The sequence below is a fragment of the Amphiura filiformis genome, chromosome 3, assembly GCF_039555335.1.
Source record: "Amphiura filiformis chromosome 3, Afil_fr2py, whole genome shotgun sequence".
NCBI classification, from domain to species: Eukaryota; Metazoa; Echinodermata; class Ophiuroidea; order Amphilepidida; family Amphiuridae; genus Amphiura; species Amphiura filiformis.
The window spans coordinates 36,223,261-36,242,997 of NC_092630.1; the positions used below are offsets into that span (position 1 = coordinate 36,223,261).

At 38.2% G+C, this 19,737-nt stretch overlaps 4 non-coding genes across 4 annotated transcripts; 2 read left to right on the plus strand and 2 right to left on the minus strand.

The window, feature by feature from the left end:
* Positions 1 to 338: 338 nt before the first annotated feature.
* On the minus strand, positions 339 to 412 carry Trnan-guu (transfer RNA asparagine (anticodon GUU)). The gene has a single exon. It is a non-coding gene; the product is annotated as a tRNA-Asn (tRNA).
* Positions 413 to 1,221: 809 nt separating this feature from the next.
* Positions 1,222 to 1,335, plus strand: Trnai-uau (transfer RNA isoleucine (anticodon UAU)). Its single transcript has 2 exons — positions 1,222 to 1,259; positions 1,300 to 1,335. It is a non-coding gene; the product is annotated as a tRNA-Ile (tRNA).
* Positions 1,336 to 8,726: 7,391 nt separating this feature from the next.
* Positions 8,727 to 8,800, minus strand: Trnan-guu (transfer RNA asparagine (anticodon GUU)). Its single transcript has one exon. It is a non-coding gene; the product is annotated as a tRNA-Asn (tRNA).
* A 402-nt stretch (positions 8,801 to 9,202) lies between these two features.
* On the plus strand, positions 9,203 to 9,317 carry Trnai-uau (transfer RNA isoleucine (anticodon UAU)). Its single transcript has 2 exons — positions 9,203 to 9,240; positions 9,282 to 9,317. It is a non-coding gene; the product is annotated as a tRNA-Ile (tRNA).
* The last annotated feature ends 10,420 nt before the right edge of the window (positions 9,318 to 19,737 follow it).

Here is a 19,737-nt window from a genome sequence, read left to right on the forward strand (position 1 = left end):
GTTAGCGCAATTTTGCTAATGACATTATTAGCGTTTCATTAGTATTGTATCTCTATATATTAGCGCTAATACGCTAATGAGACATCCGCTAAAAGTGCTATTACACAAAGACATTTTAGTGTTTAGCGGTCATTATCACGTCATTCGCAATTATGTTAAAAGTGAAAATACAAGCAGGGAAATCACCGCAGAGCACTGTGATGTTGTAGGGTATTGATCATTTTCGTTTGGATTGTATCCTTTCAAAAAAATAAAATTAAAAAAAATTATTACCTCTTGATACTTATTATTTGAAAAAAAAAACCTGAAATACATAATTTCCAACAATCAAAATTAAACGCCCCCGGGTGGGCTCGAACCACCAACCTTTCGGTTAACAGCCGAACGCGCTAACCAATTGCGCCACGGAGGCTGTTGATGAGATCATAATATCAATTTCTGTAGTGGGTTAGCCATGCGACTATCCACGGTTCGCACACATTCGCTCCTAGACCACAACTAGATGACAAATCTCAACAAAAGCAGTTTTTGTCGGGATGCTCATCCTACCCAAGCATCCCGCCAAAAATGCTTTTGCTGCAAACCCCTATATATCAGTACTTTCTTTGATGATTTTTTGATGTTTTCTCAAAATTGCTCAAGTGGATGTAAGGGGTTTTGCAACAAAGCTCTTCATATATCAATTTCTGTAGTGCGACTATCCACGGTTCGCCCGCATTCGCTCCTGGACCACAACTAGATGACAAATCTCATTTAGCAGCTATTGATTATCATAATCGAAAATGAGATGAGATTTCAATTTATAAATTGATTTGTTTTTCTCTATCTAGACGAAACATATCTTACAAGATAAAAACAGTCAATTTTTACTAAGATTAGAACCTCCATAGGGAGTCAGGACCACTGTTTTGGTGGACCTAAGTTACTGACCGCAATTCGGGTTACAAATTCAACTCTTGAATTTGAAAAATTGAAATCACATAGCGTCTAAGGGTGAGCTCAAACTTTTCACTGGAGATGGAATAGATAATAAATCAATTCTAAAATATTAATGCAACGTTTTAATAAACATGTTTATTTATATGTACACATTTGAGTACATTGCTGTATTGTATTCAAAGAGTTATGTAATAATCACTAATTATGTAATGGAGCTGGGAGGCACGAGTACCAACGTAAACGCCTCCATGACTTATTAATTTTAAAGTCTTGTGGCACGAGTCCCCAGTGGCGCAATCGGTTAGCGCGCTGTACTTATAAACAGTACATTCCTCGCTAATGAGTCTACAGCTGTTTAGAATGCGGAGGTTGCGAGTTCAAGCCTCGCCTGGGGAATCTGTTTTTTTTCCTCACTAGAATTAGCGTTTCTTTACTATGATACCTGTGTGAATATTAGCGCTATTAGCAACGCTAATGCAAAATCCGCTAAAAGTGCAATTGCCAAATCATTTTGAGCGTTTTATTTAGTGCTCATTGGCGCCTCATTTGCAAATGTGTTAAAATTGAAAATATTCTAAGTCTGGGGAAGACACCCTAATAGCGCTATTAGCCCCGACAACTTATAATAGCACCATAAGCGCTATTAGCGCTAATATCACATGTTAGCGTCAGATGTGCTAATAACGGTAATAGCATTCATTAACGACTCTTGAGTTGACGTTGGGAGTTCAAGCCTCTGCTGGGAATTTTACATTTTTCTTTTGGTCTGTGTGAAATTAATCACCAGAATTGGAAGAAGGCGCGACATGGGCTAATTTTGCTAACTATGCTATTAGCGTTTCTTTAGTGTGATAGCAACTCTAATGAAAAATCCGCTAACAGTGATATTACCAAACCATTTTTATTGTTTTAGCGGTCGTTAGCGCCTCATTTGCAAATGTGTTAAAATTGAAAATATTCCAAGTCTGTGGGTTGTATCCTTTAAAAAATCAAATTAAAAAAAAGCTTACTATGTGTGTTTCGACCCAAGCGCGATATTGGTCATTTAGCGCGTTAGCGCGCCAAGATGCTAACAATGCTAATTAGCGCTGAAAGAATGAAAACCGTGCTACTACCGCTATTTAGCGTCATAGCGCGCAATTATCAGATGAACGCTAACAGGTGCTAATATTCAAATAACGCTTGCGTGCTATTTGAAATTTGCTAATTTATTTGCTAATTGAAAAGCGTTAATAACGCTAATAACGTGTATTAGCACACAATGTGCTATTAGCGCTAATGGCAAGTACTAGCGCAAGTAATGCTAATGGCGTTATTATCACCGAATAGCGTGTCATTTGTAATTGTGCTATAGCAACAAAATGTTAAAAGTCATAGTAAATGGCGCTACCAGCGCTAATAGCGCTATTATCGTGTATTAGCACACAATATGCTATTAGCGCTAATAGCAAGTACTATCGCAAGTAATGATAATGGCGTTATTAACACCAATTAGCGTGTCATTTGCAATTGTGCTATAGTAACAAAATATCAAAAGTCATAGTAAATGGCGCTACCAGCGCTAATAGCGCTATTAGCGTGTATTAGCACACAATATGCTATTAGCGCTAATAGCAAGTACTAGCGCAAGTAATGCTAATGGCGTTATTAACACCAAATTGCGTGTTATTTGCAATTGTGCTACAGTAACAAAATATTAAAAGTCATAGTAAATGGTGCTACCAGCGCTAATAACGCTATTAGCGTGTATTAGCACACAATATGCTATTAGCGCTAATAGCCAATATTAGTAATGCTAATGGCGTTATTAACACCGTATATCGTGTCATTTGCAATTGTGCTATAGTAACAAAAATTAAAAGTTATAGTAAATGGCGCTACCAGCGCTAATGGCGCTATTATCGTGTATTAGCACACAATATGCTATTAGCGCTAATAGCAAGTACTCGCGCAGGTAATGTTAATGGCGTTATTAACACCTATTAGCGTGTCATTTGCAATTGTGCTATAGTAACAAAATATTAAAAGAGCCATAGTAAATGGCGCTACCAGCGCTAATAGCGCTATTAGCGTGTATTAGCACACAATATGCTATTAGCGCTAATAGCAAGTACTAGCGCAAGTAATGCCAATGGCGTTTTAAACACCGAATAGCCCGTTATTTGCAATTGTGCTATAGTAACAAAATATTAAAAGTACGCTATCAGCGTTAATAGCGCTAATAACGCTAATAACGTGTATTAGCACACAATGTGCTATTAGCGCTAATGGCAAGTACTAGCGCAAGTAATGCTAATAGCGTTATTAGCACCGAATAGCGTGTCATTTGCAATTGTGCTATAGTAACAAAATATTAAAAGTCATAGTAAATGGCGCTACCAGCGCTAATAGCACTGTTAGCGTGAATTAGCACACAGTATGCTATTAGCGCTAATAGCAAGTAGTAGCGCAAGTAATTAAAATTGTTACAAATGAACACTTTCTCTACATAAGGGCGCTATTAGCGCTATTAGCGCTTATAGTGCTAATAGCGCTCATTAGCGTGATGTGTGCTATTAGCGCTAATATCAAGTACTAGTGCAAGTAATGCCAATGGCGTTTTTAACACCGAATAGCGTGTTATTTGCAATTGTGCTATAGTAACAAAATATTAACAGTACGCTATCAGTGTTAATAGCGCTAATACCGTGTATTAACACACAATGTGCTATTAGCGCTAATGGCAAGTACTAGCGCAAGTAATGCTATGAGCGTTATTAGCACCGAATAGCGTGTCATTTGCAATTGTGCTATAGTAACAAAATATTAAAAGTCATAGTAACTGGCGCTACCAGCGCTAATAGCACTGTTAGCGTGAATTAGCACACAATATGCTATTAGCGCTAATAGCAAGTAGTAGCGCAAGTAATTAAAATTGTTAAAAATTAACATTTCTCTACATAGGGGCGCTATTAGCGCTATTAGCGCTAATAGCGCACATTAGCGTGATGTGCGCTATTAGCGCTAATAGCGTGTGGTGTACCAATAATGTCATCCAGTAGAGACAGCCCGTCACCATTAAGGTTAAAGGGCTCTCCTGAGTTCCAGTATCAACAAAAAACATCAAGGCGTAGAGCTGGCAGGCCCGAGGCCGGAGACTCCCATACGACGACTAACACTCCAAGTGGGTCCCCAATATAATGGCCCCACAGGGCATGAAAGCAATGAGTAACCTTGAGGTTGACGTGCTGTCTATACTGGATGACGTAAGTTTCAATATATAAGAGCCCCGCAGGGCAAAAAAGCTAATGTGACCGCTGTCCCCACCAACAAAAAACATCAAAGCCGCAGGGCAGGCAGGCGCGAAGCCGGAGACTCCTATACGACAACTAAACACTCCAAGTGAGTTCCAATATATATAACAGCAAGAAAGCTAGTGTGACTGCTGTCCCCACCATCAACAAAAACATCAAGGCCGCAGGGCCGGCAGGCCCGAGGCCGGAGACTCCCATACGACAACTAAACACTCCAAGTGAGTTCCAATATAAAAGGGCCCCGCAGGGCAAGAAAGCTAGTCTGACCGCTGTCCCCACCATCTAGTATATACCCAGCAAACACAAAACGTTTTCGACATCATTCGCAAAAGGTTATACAAAGTTGTCAGAAAACGTTTAAATGTCGGGTTATATAAAGGGTATATTAAGAGTATAAAACGTTTTCATAACATTAAAAACATTTTTGATAATCTACTGCTCAGCAAACAAAAATGTTTTACAGAAAACGTTTAAATGTCGGGTTATATAAAGGGTATAAAAACGTTTTAATAACATTCCAAAAACATTCTTGAAAACTTGATACAAAACATTCTAAACAGAATGTTATTTTGGGGTTGAAAAATATTTTGGGAAAAATTTTTGCCCAAAATATTTTCCATAACGTTTTAAAAACGTTTTCATGACCTTTGTATAACCCGACATTTAAATGTTGTTAAAAGGTTTTCAATAACACATTTTAAGAACATTTCTGTATTTGCTAGGTTCAAACATTTTAACATGTTATTTAAGTATTGACACAATATTTGGCAAAAATGTTTATAAAAATAGTTTACAATAACATTTTTGAAAACATTTAAAAATATTGTTGTAGTGTGTTTTCATATAAAACGTTTTAAAACGTTATCAAGACCTTTATATAACCCGACATTTTAATGTTATTAAAACGTTTTTACCTAAACCAAAAGCCAAAATATAACTTATTTAAAACGTTTTTAAAACGTTTTTGTGTTTGCTGGGTAAAGATCAAGGCCGCAGAGCCAGCAGGCCCCAGGCCGGAGACTCTCATACGACAACTAAACACTCTAAGTGAGTTCCAATATAAGGGCCCCGCACGGCAAGAAAGCTGATGTGATCGCTGTCCGCACAATCAACAAAAACATCGTGGCCACAAGGCCGGCAGGCCTGAGGCCGGAGACGCCCATACGACAACTAAACACTCCAAGTGAGTTCCAATATAAAAGGGCCCGCAGGGCATGAAAGCTAGTCTAAAAACTGTCCCCACCATCAAGAATAAAGATCAAGGCCGCAGGGCCGGTAGGCCCGAGGCCGGATACTCCCATACGACAACTAAACACTCCAAGTGAGTTCCAATATATATAAGAGCAAGAAAGCTAGTGTGACTGCTGTCCCCACCATCAACAAATAAGATCAAGGCCGCAGGGCCGGCAGGCCCGAGGCCGGAGACTCTCATACGACAACTAAACACTCCAAGTGAGTTCCAATATAAAATAGCCCCGCAGGGCAAGAAAGCTAGTGTGACCGATGTCCCCACCATCAACAAAACACATCAAGGCCGCAGGGCCGACAGACTCGAGGCCGGAGACTCCCATACGACAGCTAAACACTCTAAGTGAGTTCCAATATAAAAGTGCCTCGCAGGGCAAGAAAGCTAGTCTGACCGCTGTCCCCACCATGTAGAATAAAGATCAAGGCTGCAGGGCCGGAAGGCCCGAAGCCGGAGACTCCCATATGACAACTAAACACTCCAAGTGAATTCCAATATATAAGGGCCCCGCAGGGCAAGAAAGCTAGTGTTAAAGCTGTCCCCACCATCATCAAAAACATCAAGGCCGCAGGGCCGGCAGGCCGGTGACTCCCATACGACAACTAAACACTCCAAGTGAGTTCCAATATAAAACGGCCCGCAGGGCAAGAGCAACGAAATTTAGTGTGACCGCTGTCCCCACCATCAGCAAAAACATCAAGGCCGCAGGGCGGGCAGGCCTGGGCCGGTGACTCCCATACGACAACGAAACACTCCAAGTGAGTTCCAATATAAAAGGGCCCTGCAGGGCAATAAATTTTGTGTGACCGCTGTCCCCACCATCAGCAAAAAACATCAAGGCCGCAGGGCCGGCAGGCCCGAGGCCGGTGACTCCCATACGACAACTAAACACTCCAAGTGAGTTCCAAAATAAATGGGCCCCGCAGGGCAAGAAACTTAGTGTGAACCCTGTCCCCAACATCAGCAAAAAACATAAAGGCCGCAGGGCCGGCAGGCTTGAGGCCGGTGACTCCCATACGACAACTAAACACTCCAAGTGAGTTCCAATATAAAAGGCCCCGCAGGCCAATAAATTTTGTGTGACCGCTGTCCCCACCATCAGCAAAAAACATCAAGGCCGCAGGGCCGGCAGGCCTGAGGCCGGTGACCCATACGACAACTAAACACTCCAAGTGAGTTCCAAAATAAATGGGCCCCGCCGGGCAAGAAACTTAGTGTGACCCCTGTCCCCAACATCAGCAAAAAACATCAAGGCCGCAGGGCCGGCAGGCTTGAGGCCGGTGACTCCCCATACGACAACTAAACACTCCAAGTGAGTTCCAATATAAAAGGGCCCCTGCAGGGCAATAAATTTTGTGTGACCGCTGTCCCGACCATCAGCAAAAAACATCAAGGCCGCAGGGCCGGTGACTCCCATACGACAACTAAACACTCCAAGTGAGTTCCAAAATAAATGGGCCCCTGCAGGGCAAGAAACTTAGTGTGACCCCTGTCCCCAACATCAACAAAAAACATCAAGGCCGCAGGGCCGGCACGTCCGAGGCCGGAGACGCCCATCCCACAGCTATACACTCCAAGTGAGTTCCAATATAAAAGGGCCCGCAGGGCAAGAAAGCTAGTGTGACCGCTGTCCCCACCATCAACAAAAACATCAAGGCCGCAGGACCGGCAGGCCCGAGGCCGGAGACTCCCATACGACAAGTAATCACACCAAGTGAGTTCCAATATAAAAGGAACCGCAGGGCAAGAACGTTATGGTGACCGCTGTCCGCACCACCAACAAAAAACACCAAGGCCGTAGGGCCGACAGGCCCGAGGCCGGAGACTCCCATACGACAACTAAACACTCCAAGTGAGTTCCAATATAAATTTAGCACAATTGCATATGACGTGCTATTACTGGCTATTAGCGCTAATAGCGCTATTAGCGCTAATAGCGCGCTTTCCCTAGAGTTAAAATGTTTTAAAATTTAGCACAATTGCATATAACGTGTTATTACTCGCTATTATAGCGCGTTTTCCGTAGACTTAGAATCTTTTTTTAAATTTAGCATAATTGCAAATGACGTACTATTACTCGCTATTAGCGCTAATAGCGCGCTTTCCCAAAAGTTAGAATATTTTCAAATTTAGCACGTCCCCTTAGTATTTTCTTATTAGCATAACTAGCAAAACACTGCTAACTATTCGTTATTAGCGCTATTAGCGCTATTAGCGCTAATAGCGCGTCTCCTTAGTATTTTCTTATTAGCATAACTAGCAAAATACTGCTAAATATTCGTTATTAGCGCTATTAGCGCTAATAGCGCGTCTTCTTAGTATTTTCTTATTAGCATAACTAGCAAAAACACTGCTAACTATTCGTTATTAGCGCTATTAGCGCTAATAGCGCGTCTCCTTAGTATTTTCTTATTAGCATAACTAGCAAAATACTGCTTACTATTCGTTATTAGCGCTATTAGCGCTATTAGCGCTATTAGCGCTAATAGCGCGTCTCCTTAGTATTTTCTTATTAGCATAACTAGCAAAATACTGCTAACTATTCGTTATTAGCGATATTAGCGCTAATAGCGTGTCTCCTTAGTATTTTCTTATTAGCATAACTAGCAAAATACTGCTAACTATTCGTTATTAGCGCTATTAGCGCTATTAGCGCTAATAGCGCGTCTCCTTAGTATTTTCTTATTAGCATAACTAGCAAAATACTGCTAACTATTCGTTATTAGCACTATTAGCGCTAATAGCGTGTCTCCTTAGTATTTTCTTATTAGCATAACTAGCAAAATACTGCTAACTATTCGTTATTAGCGCTATTAGCGCTATTAGCGCTAATAGCGCGTCTCCTTAGTATTTTCTTTTTAGCATAACTAGCAAAATACTGCTAACTATTCGTTATTAGCGCTAATAGCGTGTCTCCTTAGTATTTTCTTATTAGCATAACTAGCAAAATACTGCTAACTATTCGTTATTAGCGATAGTAGCGCTAATAGCATGATTTGCTAATGCTTTGCTACTGATAAAAAATGTTCTGGCTATTATCGCAATTAACGCATTTTCCTATTAGCACTGCAATTAGCGCTAATTCCCATAGCCTTATACACTAACATAACGCTAATAACAGTAATAGCAAAATTGCGCTAATTGCGATAATAACCAATACCGCGCCTTGCTCTGTGTTTCTATCGATTGCTAATATCATTTGAAGACAAATGAAATAATTTCGAACAATCAAAAGAAAATGTTTCAGACGCCCCCGGGTGGGCTCGAACCACCAACCTTTCGGTTAACAGCCGAACGCGCTAACCAATTGCGCCACGGAGGCTCTTGTTGTGTTCATAATCAATTTCTGTAATGGGTTAACCATGCGACCATCCACGGTTCGCACACATTCGCTCCTGGACCACAACTAGATGACAAATCTCATTTAGCAGCTATTGATTATCATAATCGAAAATAAGATTTCAATTTGTAAATAGATACTTAAATTTGTTTTTCTCTATTTAGATGTAACTTATCAATTCTAAAATGATGCAACGTTTTAATAAACATGTTTATTATGTACACATTTGAGTAAATGGTTATGTAATAAACCACTAATTATGTAATGCAGCTACGAGGCACGAGAACGTACGTACACGCCTCTATGACTTAATCATTTTAATTGTTTGATCTGAGGAATCCGGGGAAGGAACATACAGTGAAATTAGTTTCATTATGGCACGAGTCCCCAGTGGCGCAATCGGTTAGCGCGCTGTACTTATAAACAGTACATTCCTCGCTGATGAGTCTACAGCTGTTTAGAAATGCGGAGGTTGCGAGTTCAAGCCTCGCCTGGGGAATCTTTGTTTTTTTTCTCTCTCTGTCTCTGAAATTGATCTGAAATGATACATTGTGACATGTGTGCGCATATCGTTTCTTTGTAATTATTGAACCAAATCAAACACGTAAGTTACACCGGTATGGTATGAATATTATGTGGCGTGTCATGTCAAAAACAGACACTTTGGGCAGGTTATAAATTTTGATGTTTTTACATATCTTAAGGGATCTGGAATGAGCGTTTTGAACGTTTCGACAGTATTTTTTGTGGGACATGAGAGCACATCAGACATATCGAATTGAATACGAAGAATGTCTTTCTGTATCATTCAATAATTTTCATTTTTTGAAATTCACGATATAATAAAAAAATTTAATGACAAATTATAAAAATTTGATATTTTTCACATTTTGGATATCCTATAACAGTCCTCGAAGTAAATTTTATAAATCTAATGATATATTCTTAAAGTGTATGTAGCTGGGAGGAAAAGCCGACGATCAATAGAAAATCTTGACCTTTCGTATTGAAGATATGGATTTGTTTCCCAAAACACCAAAACAAATTAGGTCTTTTTGGGAAAAAAATCCATATCTTCAATATGAAAGGTCAAAATTTTCAATTGATCGTCGGCTTTTCCTCCCAGCTACATACAAGAATATATCATTAGATTTATAAAATTTGCTTCGAGGACTGTTATATATCAAAAATGTGAACAATATCAAAATTTCAAATGAAAATTATTTGATATCAGAAAGACATTCTTCGTATTCAGAATGCAATTTGATATATCTGATGTGCTCTCATGTCCCACAAAAAATACTGTCGAAACGCTCAAAACGCTCATTCCAGATCCCTTAAGCTCCCTCGAAATTTTATAGTTGGTTGAAGTGGGCGCTGCTTAGGCAATATACGGGCTTTTGACAAGAGTCTGTAGTCCGTGTGATTTAATTGTCCTTGTGTGGGTTTCATGATTTTGCTTCATTTAATTTAAATATTCTAAAATAAATCAAATCAAATCAAGTAATAAAACCAAATCAAGTGAAATGTCATTTGATGTATAAATTCGAAAACGTTGACATTAGCCCGGGACTAAAGAGCTGCAATTTATCACAATCGAAGCCAGACATAGCTATAATTTCATGAGTTAATCGCAATTATAGTGATAAATGTATTATTTGAATATAATATGGTTCCGATTGGATTCTAGGATCACTCGTTTACCGTGGTATGTTGCATGTTAAAGTCCAAAGTTATTAAAGGAAATCATATTTCCAAGGTTTACAAAAAGCATATTCATCCACTTCATATTGCCTGTTTATTCTGGCCTGACCTTGAATTTCTTCCTTCCTACCTCTAAACAAAAATGTTTATTATAATCCATACGCTGAAAGTTTTATGTAAATTGAATTTTGGAGAACGATGAGAAGGAGTCACGAACAAAATGCCTGCTTAATATCGCCCGACACTCGTCACAAGCCCAACTTAATGATCTTCGTTCAAACCGTCATCTTTATTGTAATATTAATGAGATATGTTAAAAGTCATTAACATTTTCATTAGGTATTTCTGAAATGAAATATTTGGCATTAAAACAAGGAAACAGCATTGTTGACAAAGTTGAAGCCACATTGAAATACATGTAGCTAATTTATATACTGTCACGGTATATAAATTCATATAAAATATCATATTTTGTCATTCATACACGGCTTTCAGCTGAAGTATTAGCAAGCTATGTTAGCACATCTATGACAATAACAAAGGTACCGAAATCTGTATTATGATCATTTTTACGAACGTCCGGATGAGCAAATCACTGAATGGACCTTTTAATGTACCGTACCTTTAAACTTAATATAAGTTAATGCAATGTATTATTATGTAATGAGATATAGTATTTCATGAATGTGTTGTATAACCAATCGTATGAGACAACGTCACATCTGATATAATTGAATTAGGAGCATTGTAATTATAGGCTACTGTGAGTTGTATGCAACGTAAGCAAGTTTGCCACTAAAGTACGCTTACCGCTTCCCGGGTGTTCACGGTACAAACAACTGACACGCTTCAAGGTCACGAAGGTATCAAATGAAACTTATTTCATTCTACAGGCATCTGCTGCTATTAAGATATCAATATGAATCTGTCCTAGATACAAATAGTGCGGATTCCTACGCATATGTTTTTGTTTGTTATAAAATATTAATGGCAATGAAATAACAACATTTTTGGGGAAAACGTGAGACCACTTTTATTGACCCATATATTGAGCTGACCGTCTATAATGTACTCTTGCTTACCTATTATTCTGCCTTTCTTGCAAATTAGTAGAAGAAAAAGATAGAAATAAGATATAAATGTTAAATATGATCCAGCGATGTAGCCGATGTAAAGTGAAGGCGAGTGCGCATGTGCTATGTCAGCAACCAGCCAATCCAATAAGAGTAAAGATTTGCTACAAAATAAATTCACCTGTCGTCAAATAAGTGATTGATGCGGCGTTACTTGCTAACACAGCATATGTAACCGCAAATACTCACTAGCTTTACGCGGCCGGCGTTTAATATTTCTTCGTAGCCTTTTTCTTGCACAAAATGTGATGACAACAAGGTTTTCAAGGCTGCAAAGAACAGCATACTACCAAAAAGAGACTTTTGTCTGTTTCCAATTCAACATTTTGCTTTGTATATCGAAATATCTGAGCATTGGACACATGGCAACATAACTTGCAACTTATTGATTCGATCCGAGTGTTTAATATGATCACAATATTCTGTTTTCCTGTTCAGTATGGATCAAATATATACTCTTTCAGGAATTGTACAAAGTGACACACGTTTTTGGTGCAACAGCAGGACATAATTGTTATTCTTTAAATACCACAAGTGTTTTATGGTTAAGATGGATATGTTTACTATGGAACCCAACTTTACAGTGAATACTTCTGATAGTCATTCTGCTTCAGTAGAGGCTGCAGGGGGAGAATGGGTTATCGCCTGTTACTTCATTGTCAGCATCACCGGGTTACTTGGTAACGCGTTGGTTGTATTCGTACTATCACGAGTACGGAGACTACGTACTGTCACCAATCTGTTTATCTTACACCAGTCCATAGTAGATTTAATGAGTTCTTTCTTAGTTATAGCGCTAACAATTACTGAAGTAAGTGTTCCAACTGGCTACATCATACCACGCGTCATGTGTAAGCTATGGCTGTCGAGATATCCACTTTGGTCGTGTTATATGGTATCGACAATGAATCTGGTATCTCTTACGCTAGAACGATGGCATTCCATTCTGTATCCATTACAACATAACATGCTCATCTCCAGAAATCGTGTCTTATCTTTGTTCCCGATCCTGTGGGTATTAGGTTTCACATTTATAACTTATGTTATCTTTATGTACAACTTGGATGATTCTGGCACAATGTGCAATATTGGTCGACTGGGTCTAAATCTAACTGCCGGTTTAGGTATAGTCACCGTTTTACTTTATTATATAATACCAATTTGCGCGATGATGTTCGCTTATATGAGTATGTGGTATGAAATACGAAAACAAAAAGTACATGTCCCAGTCCAAGTCGCAGCAACTGCCAATCCGTCAGGTGAAGCTGCAGCGATCTCGCATAAAGATAGAGAACGACAAAAAATCGAACGTAACATTCTTAAAGTGCTCTTCTTAGTCGTTTTAGTGTATTTCATATGCTGGGGACCTAACCAGATAGCATACTTGCAATTTTGTCTGGGAGGACATTTAGACTTCAACAGCACATTCTTTCACGTTTCTGTGATAATGATAACATGTAATGTCAGCATTAATCCAATAATCTACGCTTTAAAATATCAGCAATTTCGGCAAGGATTAAGGTCGATATTTTGCCCGTCGAACCGGGTGGAAAGCATCATGGCACTTGAGTCTGGAGTATCAAACGCGAACAGACCTCATGGAGTGGCTTCCACGCATACAACAGAAGCATCGTAACTTTTGCTTTAAGGTCTACGTTTTATGTTTTAGTTAATTAACGTGGTTTTAATTAATTAACCCAAGTGATTTCCCCCCAAGTATGTAGAAGGATTAACTAACTCCTGTTGCTATTTTTGCTGTTTCCTCTTTACATTGATTACATTTAACCATAGACAGTAGAGAGAACTCTGTCTATGATTTTACTTATAGAAGTTACTTGTTAAAGGTGACTAGATTTAACATAAACGCATTCTATTCAACTGGCATGAATATTCTCTTGAGTGAGACCTTAATGATTGATAAATGAATATACAATGTATGTAGATAGTTTGTTGAATGCGTCATGTGCGTCTGTATTTAAAGGCCCATACAGCTATCCCAGCAAAGGTGTAAAAAATGAAATTGTTATAAATTGCCTGAATGATTAGGATTAAAATTGTCAAAAAACAACAACAAGAAAAACATTGGCCAAAAAACGAGGGAAAACAGCAGTATTGACAAAGTAACTGAAATACTCGTACATGTAGTTAATTTCTCTACTTAAGTATTGAAACACCAACAGGCTATGTTAGCAATTTCTATGACACTAACAAAGGTGCCAATACCTGAATTTTGATGATTTTTACGATCAACCAGATGAGCAAATCACTGAATGGGCCTTTAATAGTAAATCCATGGGGAAAGGGCGGCGTAAATGAACTACAATACCGACGACTAAAAATACCATGATGAGAAAGTGATGACATTTAGAATGAAATGAACACAAGGAAATCTGTCTCGCTAAATCACGCACATCGTATATCTTTTATATTTTATATTATCCATGATAACGAAAATGCTGTTTCACCGTGGTCAGTTATGTAAAGCCACTCTGTAAAATATGATGTGTTGCCGATCTGCTTGGCAAGAGTTTCTTGCAAATACACGTACCTTCAACAATAAAAATAGAAACATAGTAAGCCCAATCGGCATTGTAACTTCCAGTTTTTGAGAGCAGTTTTGGGACACTTTGACCTCTGACATATCGGGAAATTGATGTAATTATTATTCATTCATTTATTATTTTAAATAATGTTATCAACAACAATATTTCAAATAATTAATTTATGAAAAAGGCCTAATCATATTTTTTTATTCTAGTAAAACATTTTAAATGATATTTTATACAAAAAAAAAATCATTTTTCCGATAGGTCAGAGGGCAAAGTGTCCAAAAACTGCAAAAACTGTCCCGCAATGCATTGCAATGCCGATTTGGCTTATTATGTATTGGCTGTAGCTGAGGCGCAAGTTCATTCACCTGTGTTTAACTGAGACATGTCTTCTAACAAGTCATGTCTATACCAGAAGACAAAAAATAAATACGTGTCTCAATTAGTCGTACATGGAGACATTACTTGTGTCTCATAATCTGCTTCACAAGACGTGTCTTAATAGATTGTGTTTTCTTTCAGGCAAGACAGTAAGGCCCCATATCCATAGGCTGTTCCCTTGTGGCGTGTGCCCTTGTTCCGTGTTCACTTGTTCCCATGTGACCTGCCACATAGACAACGAACCTTTGTTTTGCTTAGTGGCCGTATCCATAGGTTGTCTGTGTGGCAGGTCACATGGGAACAAGTGAACACGGAACAAGGGCACACGCCACAAGGGAACAGCCTATGGATACGGGGCCTTAGACACATATCCATGGCTCCACTGTTTACATGTTATGTCATGTCAATAACGACGTGTCTATATTTACAAGACACGATAACCAAGACACGATAACTAAGACACGATGGCTAAGACACGATGGCTAAGACATGATTTTTTATAGAGTGTACTGAAGTATTATTGTTTTCTTCACTTCAACGCACATAAAAAAGTAAACTGTAATAAACTTTTTCACATGACATTTACTTGGTTTTTGTTGTTATACCTCCGTGAAAGAGCATAATAGAGAGAGAAAATAACGCGTGCTTACCAATCAAATTATCGTTATTAGCGATCTGTTTACAACTCTATCAGCACTGAGTGCTGGAAAGACATGGTAAAGAAGCTTAAAGAGGAATAAATTTATCTACAGCAATGAATAATCTTACACCAAGATAATAGGAATTACTAACTAAGTATTTTAATACTTAGTTAGTAATTCCAATATATCTTAAAAGGTGAGTTGGAGCGGTACCACAGCTCTGAGACGAGCTAGCGTATTTGTGCTCAAAAATATGTGATGCGATCAAGCAAAATCAGTCGGACTCGGAAATATTGATTTTGAGATATAGCCAAACAAAGGAAATATTTCCTTTTGTTTCCTCTTGTTTTAAAAACTCTTAAGGGATCTAAAATAAGCGTTTATTGCGTTTCGACAGTATTTTTTGTGGGACATGAGAGCACCTCAGACCTATCGAATTGAATTCTGAATACAAAGCATGTCTTTCTGATATCAAATAATTTTCATTTTTTGAAAATCACAATATAATACAAATTTTATGACAAATTATAAAAATTTGATATTTTTCAAATTTTTGATATATAACAGTCCTCGAAGTAAATTATATAAATCTAATGTTATATTCTTAAAGTGTATGTAGCAGGGAGGAAAAAGCCGACGGTCAATTGAAAATTTTGACCTTTCATATTGAAGATATGGATTTTTTCCCAAAAGACCTAATTTTTTTTGGTGTTTTGGGAAAAAAATCCATATCTTCAATACCAAAGGTCAAAATTTTCAATTGATCGTCGGCTTTTCATCCCACCTACATACACTTTAAGTATAAATCATCAGATTTATAAAGTTTACTTCAAGTACTGTTAAATATCAAAAATATCAATTTTTAATGATTTGCCATAAAATGTGTATTAAATTGCGAATTTCAAAAATTCAAAATTATTTGATATCAGAATGACATTCTTCGTATTCAGAATGCAATTCGATATGTCTGATGTGCTCTAATGTCCCAAAATAAATACTGTCCAAACGTTCATACCCCAGCCCTTAAATTGCTCATATCCTTTGAACTGGTTATTCAATTTCAATGGTGGTTCCTGCAAAATCCAGCTTTGTAAGTGCATTTTACTAGGCCCTGCATGAAATTATCGATTGGCTCCAAACAAAGGATTTGAGCCGGTGTCCTTCACCGTAGTTATGGCGGAGTGTAGTCCATTCAATCAAATGTTGTCATCAACCTATTTGATCGTAGTGCAGGGTTATATGTGTGAGACGAACTGTCACGGTAGATTGCAATCATGCTTTTGTTGAATGCATTTGAGTAGTCCGCCATATTTACGGGATGATACGTCAAATGCAAGGCCTCTATAAGAAACTGAAAATTTAATATTTCTGAGTTCCGCTTGATTTTGCTTGATCGCATCACATATTGAGATAAATAAAACCCACACTATAGCAGGAAAAGTGTGTGTTCAATACGTGAGATTACAAGGCTCACTATAATGGGTTTTATTTTTCCTCCACGTGCATGATTTTCATGGGAGGGGGAAAATAGCGAAAACTTTCGGTTTGTCCTATCATAACTCGATCAACAACTGCAATACATATGGAAATATAAATGTGACCTTGACTCATTTCCTATAAGATCAATATATTACCCTGCAGAAATAAACTCTTTAACAAACTCACCAAAACTGGAAAAAAATATGGTCTAAAGGCTCCGACTCGCATTAAGACTCCTGGAACGAACTCCGCTTTATATTCTGTCGTTCGGCCGAGAGAATTTTTATTATCACTCAAAATACTTCCAACGCCTTTAGTGGGACTTGGTTATTGGAAGTTTTCAATTGCATTCTCAAAATAAAACAGGCTAGTGACCCCGCGCTTTTATCTATGCTTTTATTAACAAGGCAAAAATGTGCACATCGCGTAATCTCTACAATACTATATATATTACAGGGTGTTCCAGAAAAATTACCGTGCAAATGAATTTGGACGTAAGTCGAGAAATAGACATCAGAATCCACACATCTAAGCATCAGCGTGTAGCCCATCTTATTCTGCATCCTGTACGTCGATTTTACTGGAATCAGTTGACCGATTGCGAAGAAATGAGCGATTACATAACGTATGCGTCAATTCACTTCATTCCAAGTTCGAAAGAAAGATCATTCAACACAATGCGCATTAATAGTGGTTAATTGTCAATGGGCTTCATGTTTTGTTCTGTGAACTCCTTTTCGTTCTTTTAAACAATCTGTTTCTTGCAAAACATTTAATTAGGTTTTGTTCAAATTTGAAAACCTGCACGATATTGAAAATGAAGGCTTGCATGTAAGATGATGCTCGGTACTTGTAAATATCGTTTTCGTTAATGTTGGTATAAAATAATGTTGCATAAAGAATTATTGCATTCCAGCTGGCTTAAAAAATTTCTCAAACACATTTATGTTTTTGAATATTTCGTAGAGATTGCAATGCAAATTTTAATCTTTTAAAACTTCAACATTAATGTTGCATGGTATTAAAAATCACACATAAACTGTAAGTTCTTGATCATTGTCATTCTTGGCCCAAATGTTCTTGGAAAGTTAAAATATAACAGATTTGCACAACCGTAAGAATTAAAGTTGCAGAAATCAAAGTTCTCTCGGACAAACTGTTATTCATCTTCAGTGAAAGCATGAATAGCATAACAACGTCGGATTATAGAATTGATAATGTGGACTAAATTTAATGAGATACACAAACTTTAGGAAGCGGTGAGCGAGTATGAAAAAATAGCCGGTGATCAAACTTGGAATGAACTACATTGATGCGCACATTATGTAATCGTTAATTTCTTCGCAACCAGTCAACCGAATGAAATAAAAATGTTCGTACGTGATACACAATAAAAAAGGCTATGGGCCACATCTTAAATAATGTCTACTTCTCGACTTACGTTCAATTTTATTCACTCGGTAATTTTTCTGGGACACCCTGTAGTAGTTGAGGAGTGTTCAGAAAAAAAGGGGGGAAAGGGGCAAAACTTTTTGAGCCTTGCGAGAGGGTTCCAAGTTCTTAGCACATCGAAGACGAGGTCTCGGGGCGAGGTCCAACGGTTTTTTTTTAAACATTTTTAAAACTGTTATAATTGCAAACAATTTTCGCGTTTGTGAAGTGCCAAAAGTGTTTGAATAATTCTCTTATAAATGTTTAATTCTTAAGGTCTGATGAAACTTACATTTCATGTGTGTTTGTTCCTTAATACTTTCTACGAATACCGGTCAGTAAGTGTCGTATTGGTGTGATTTACACAATCAAATTCTTATTAATGCCTTCACAGAGGTAAACTGCGGCGCAGCTACTTCATTTGTATATTCTAGAGTACCTGTGTGGGTACTCTAGAGTCACACGTACAGTACACGCACGGTACTGGAATGATGCTGCACTGGTACTGTTACAACCACAAAGTTGCTGGGCTGCATTGTACCCGAGGGCGGCAGCAATATGAAGTATATATATGTGCATTAAAACGCACATTCTGACCCGGGGGGGGGGGCACATCATAAAATGGTGGGTATGTTCTCCCGGGATTATGAGGTGATGGGTCTTTGAAAGCCGACCGGGCGTACCGGTAAAAAGGGGTCTTTTGAAGCTGCGAACAAGAAAAGGGAAGGTCTTTTGGAGCTGTGAACATTAACAGTCAAAATCAAGGGTCTTTCTTGACTTTCTGGTTGAAAATCGCCTGAAAAAACAGAAATGTGAGGAATGAACAATTTAGGGGTCTTTTAAAAGGGCATTTCGTGATCCACAGCATCATCCCCCACTGGAAACCTCTGGCTACATAATGTTTGTGTACCAACAATTTCTTGCAGATTAATTCGTTTAGCAAAGATATCGTGAAATTTGAATTTCGTTCTCGCAAACTCGCAAACCCAAAATCGGAATCAACTGAAATTTTGGGAATAAGCTTTTTTCGTGGATATCTACTGAAAATGTCATAAAAAGAGGATGCTAGGATCACGAAATACTCCTTTAAAGGTGAAATTATCAAATTCAAGGGTCTTTTGCTCAAATTTAGGGTGTCTTTTGGAGCTTCGAAATCCAAAAAGGGTTTTTTTTCGGGAGAACATACCGTATGATCAGGCCTACCAACCCACCCCCACCCCCATCCCCACCCCCGGGATTCTGACATGACCGATCATCAAGATAGTTACCTCGATTTAATCAAACCTGACTATGCACACCGTTTCAGATAATTGTCTGTATAAGTTAAGTTACGATGTGCTCCAATTGATTTGCATTCGAAGTGAGAGAAATAGAGCAAGAGTAGACTGATTTATATCATTATGGCCTTCGTGTTTTATTTCTTATCGTAAGTATGTTCCACTTCATTATTGCATGTTCACTTGCCTGACTTGACACGCGCCGCATTACTTGCATCAGATATATTGACGAGAAACTTGTTGCAACTAACTCTCTTATAAAGTTTGACATATGTGCTTATTTTTGAAGCTTAAAAGCTTCAAGCGGCAAGTTCGAGTAAAAGC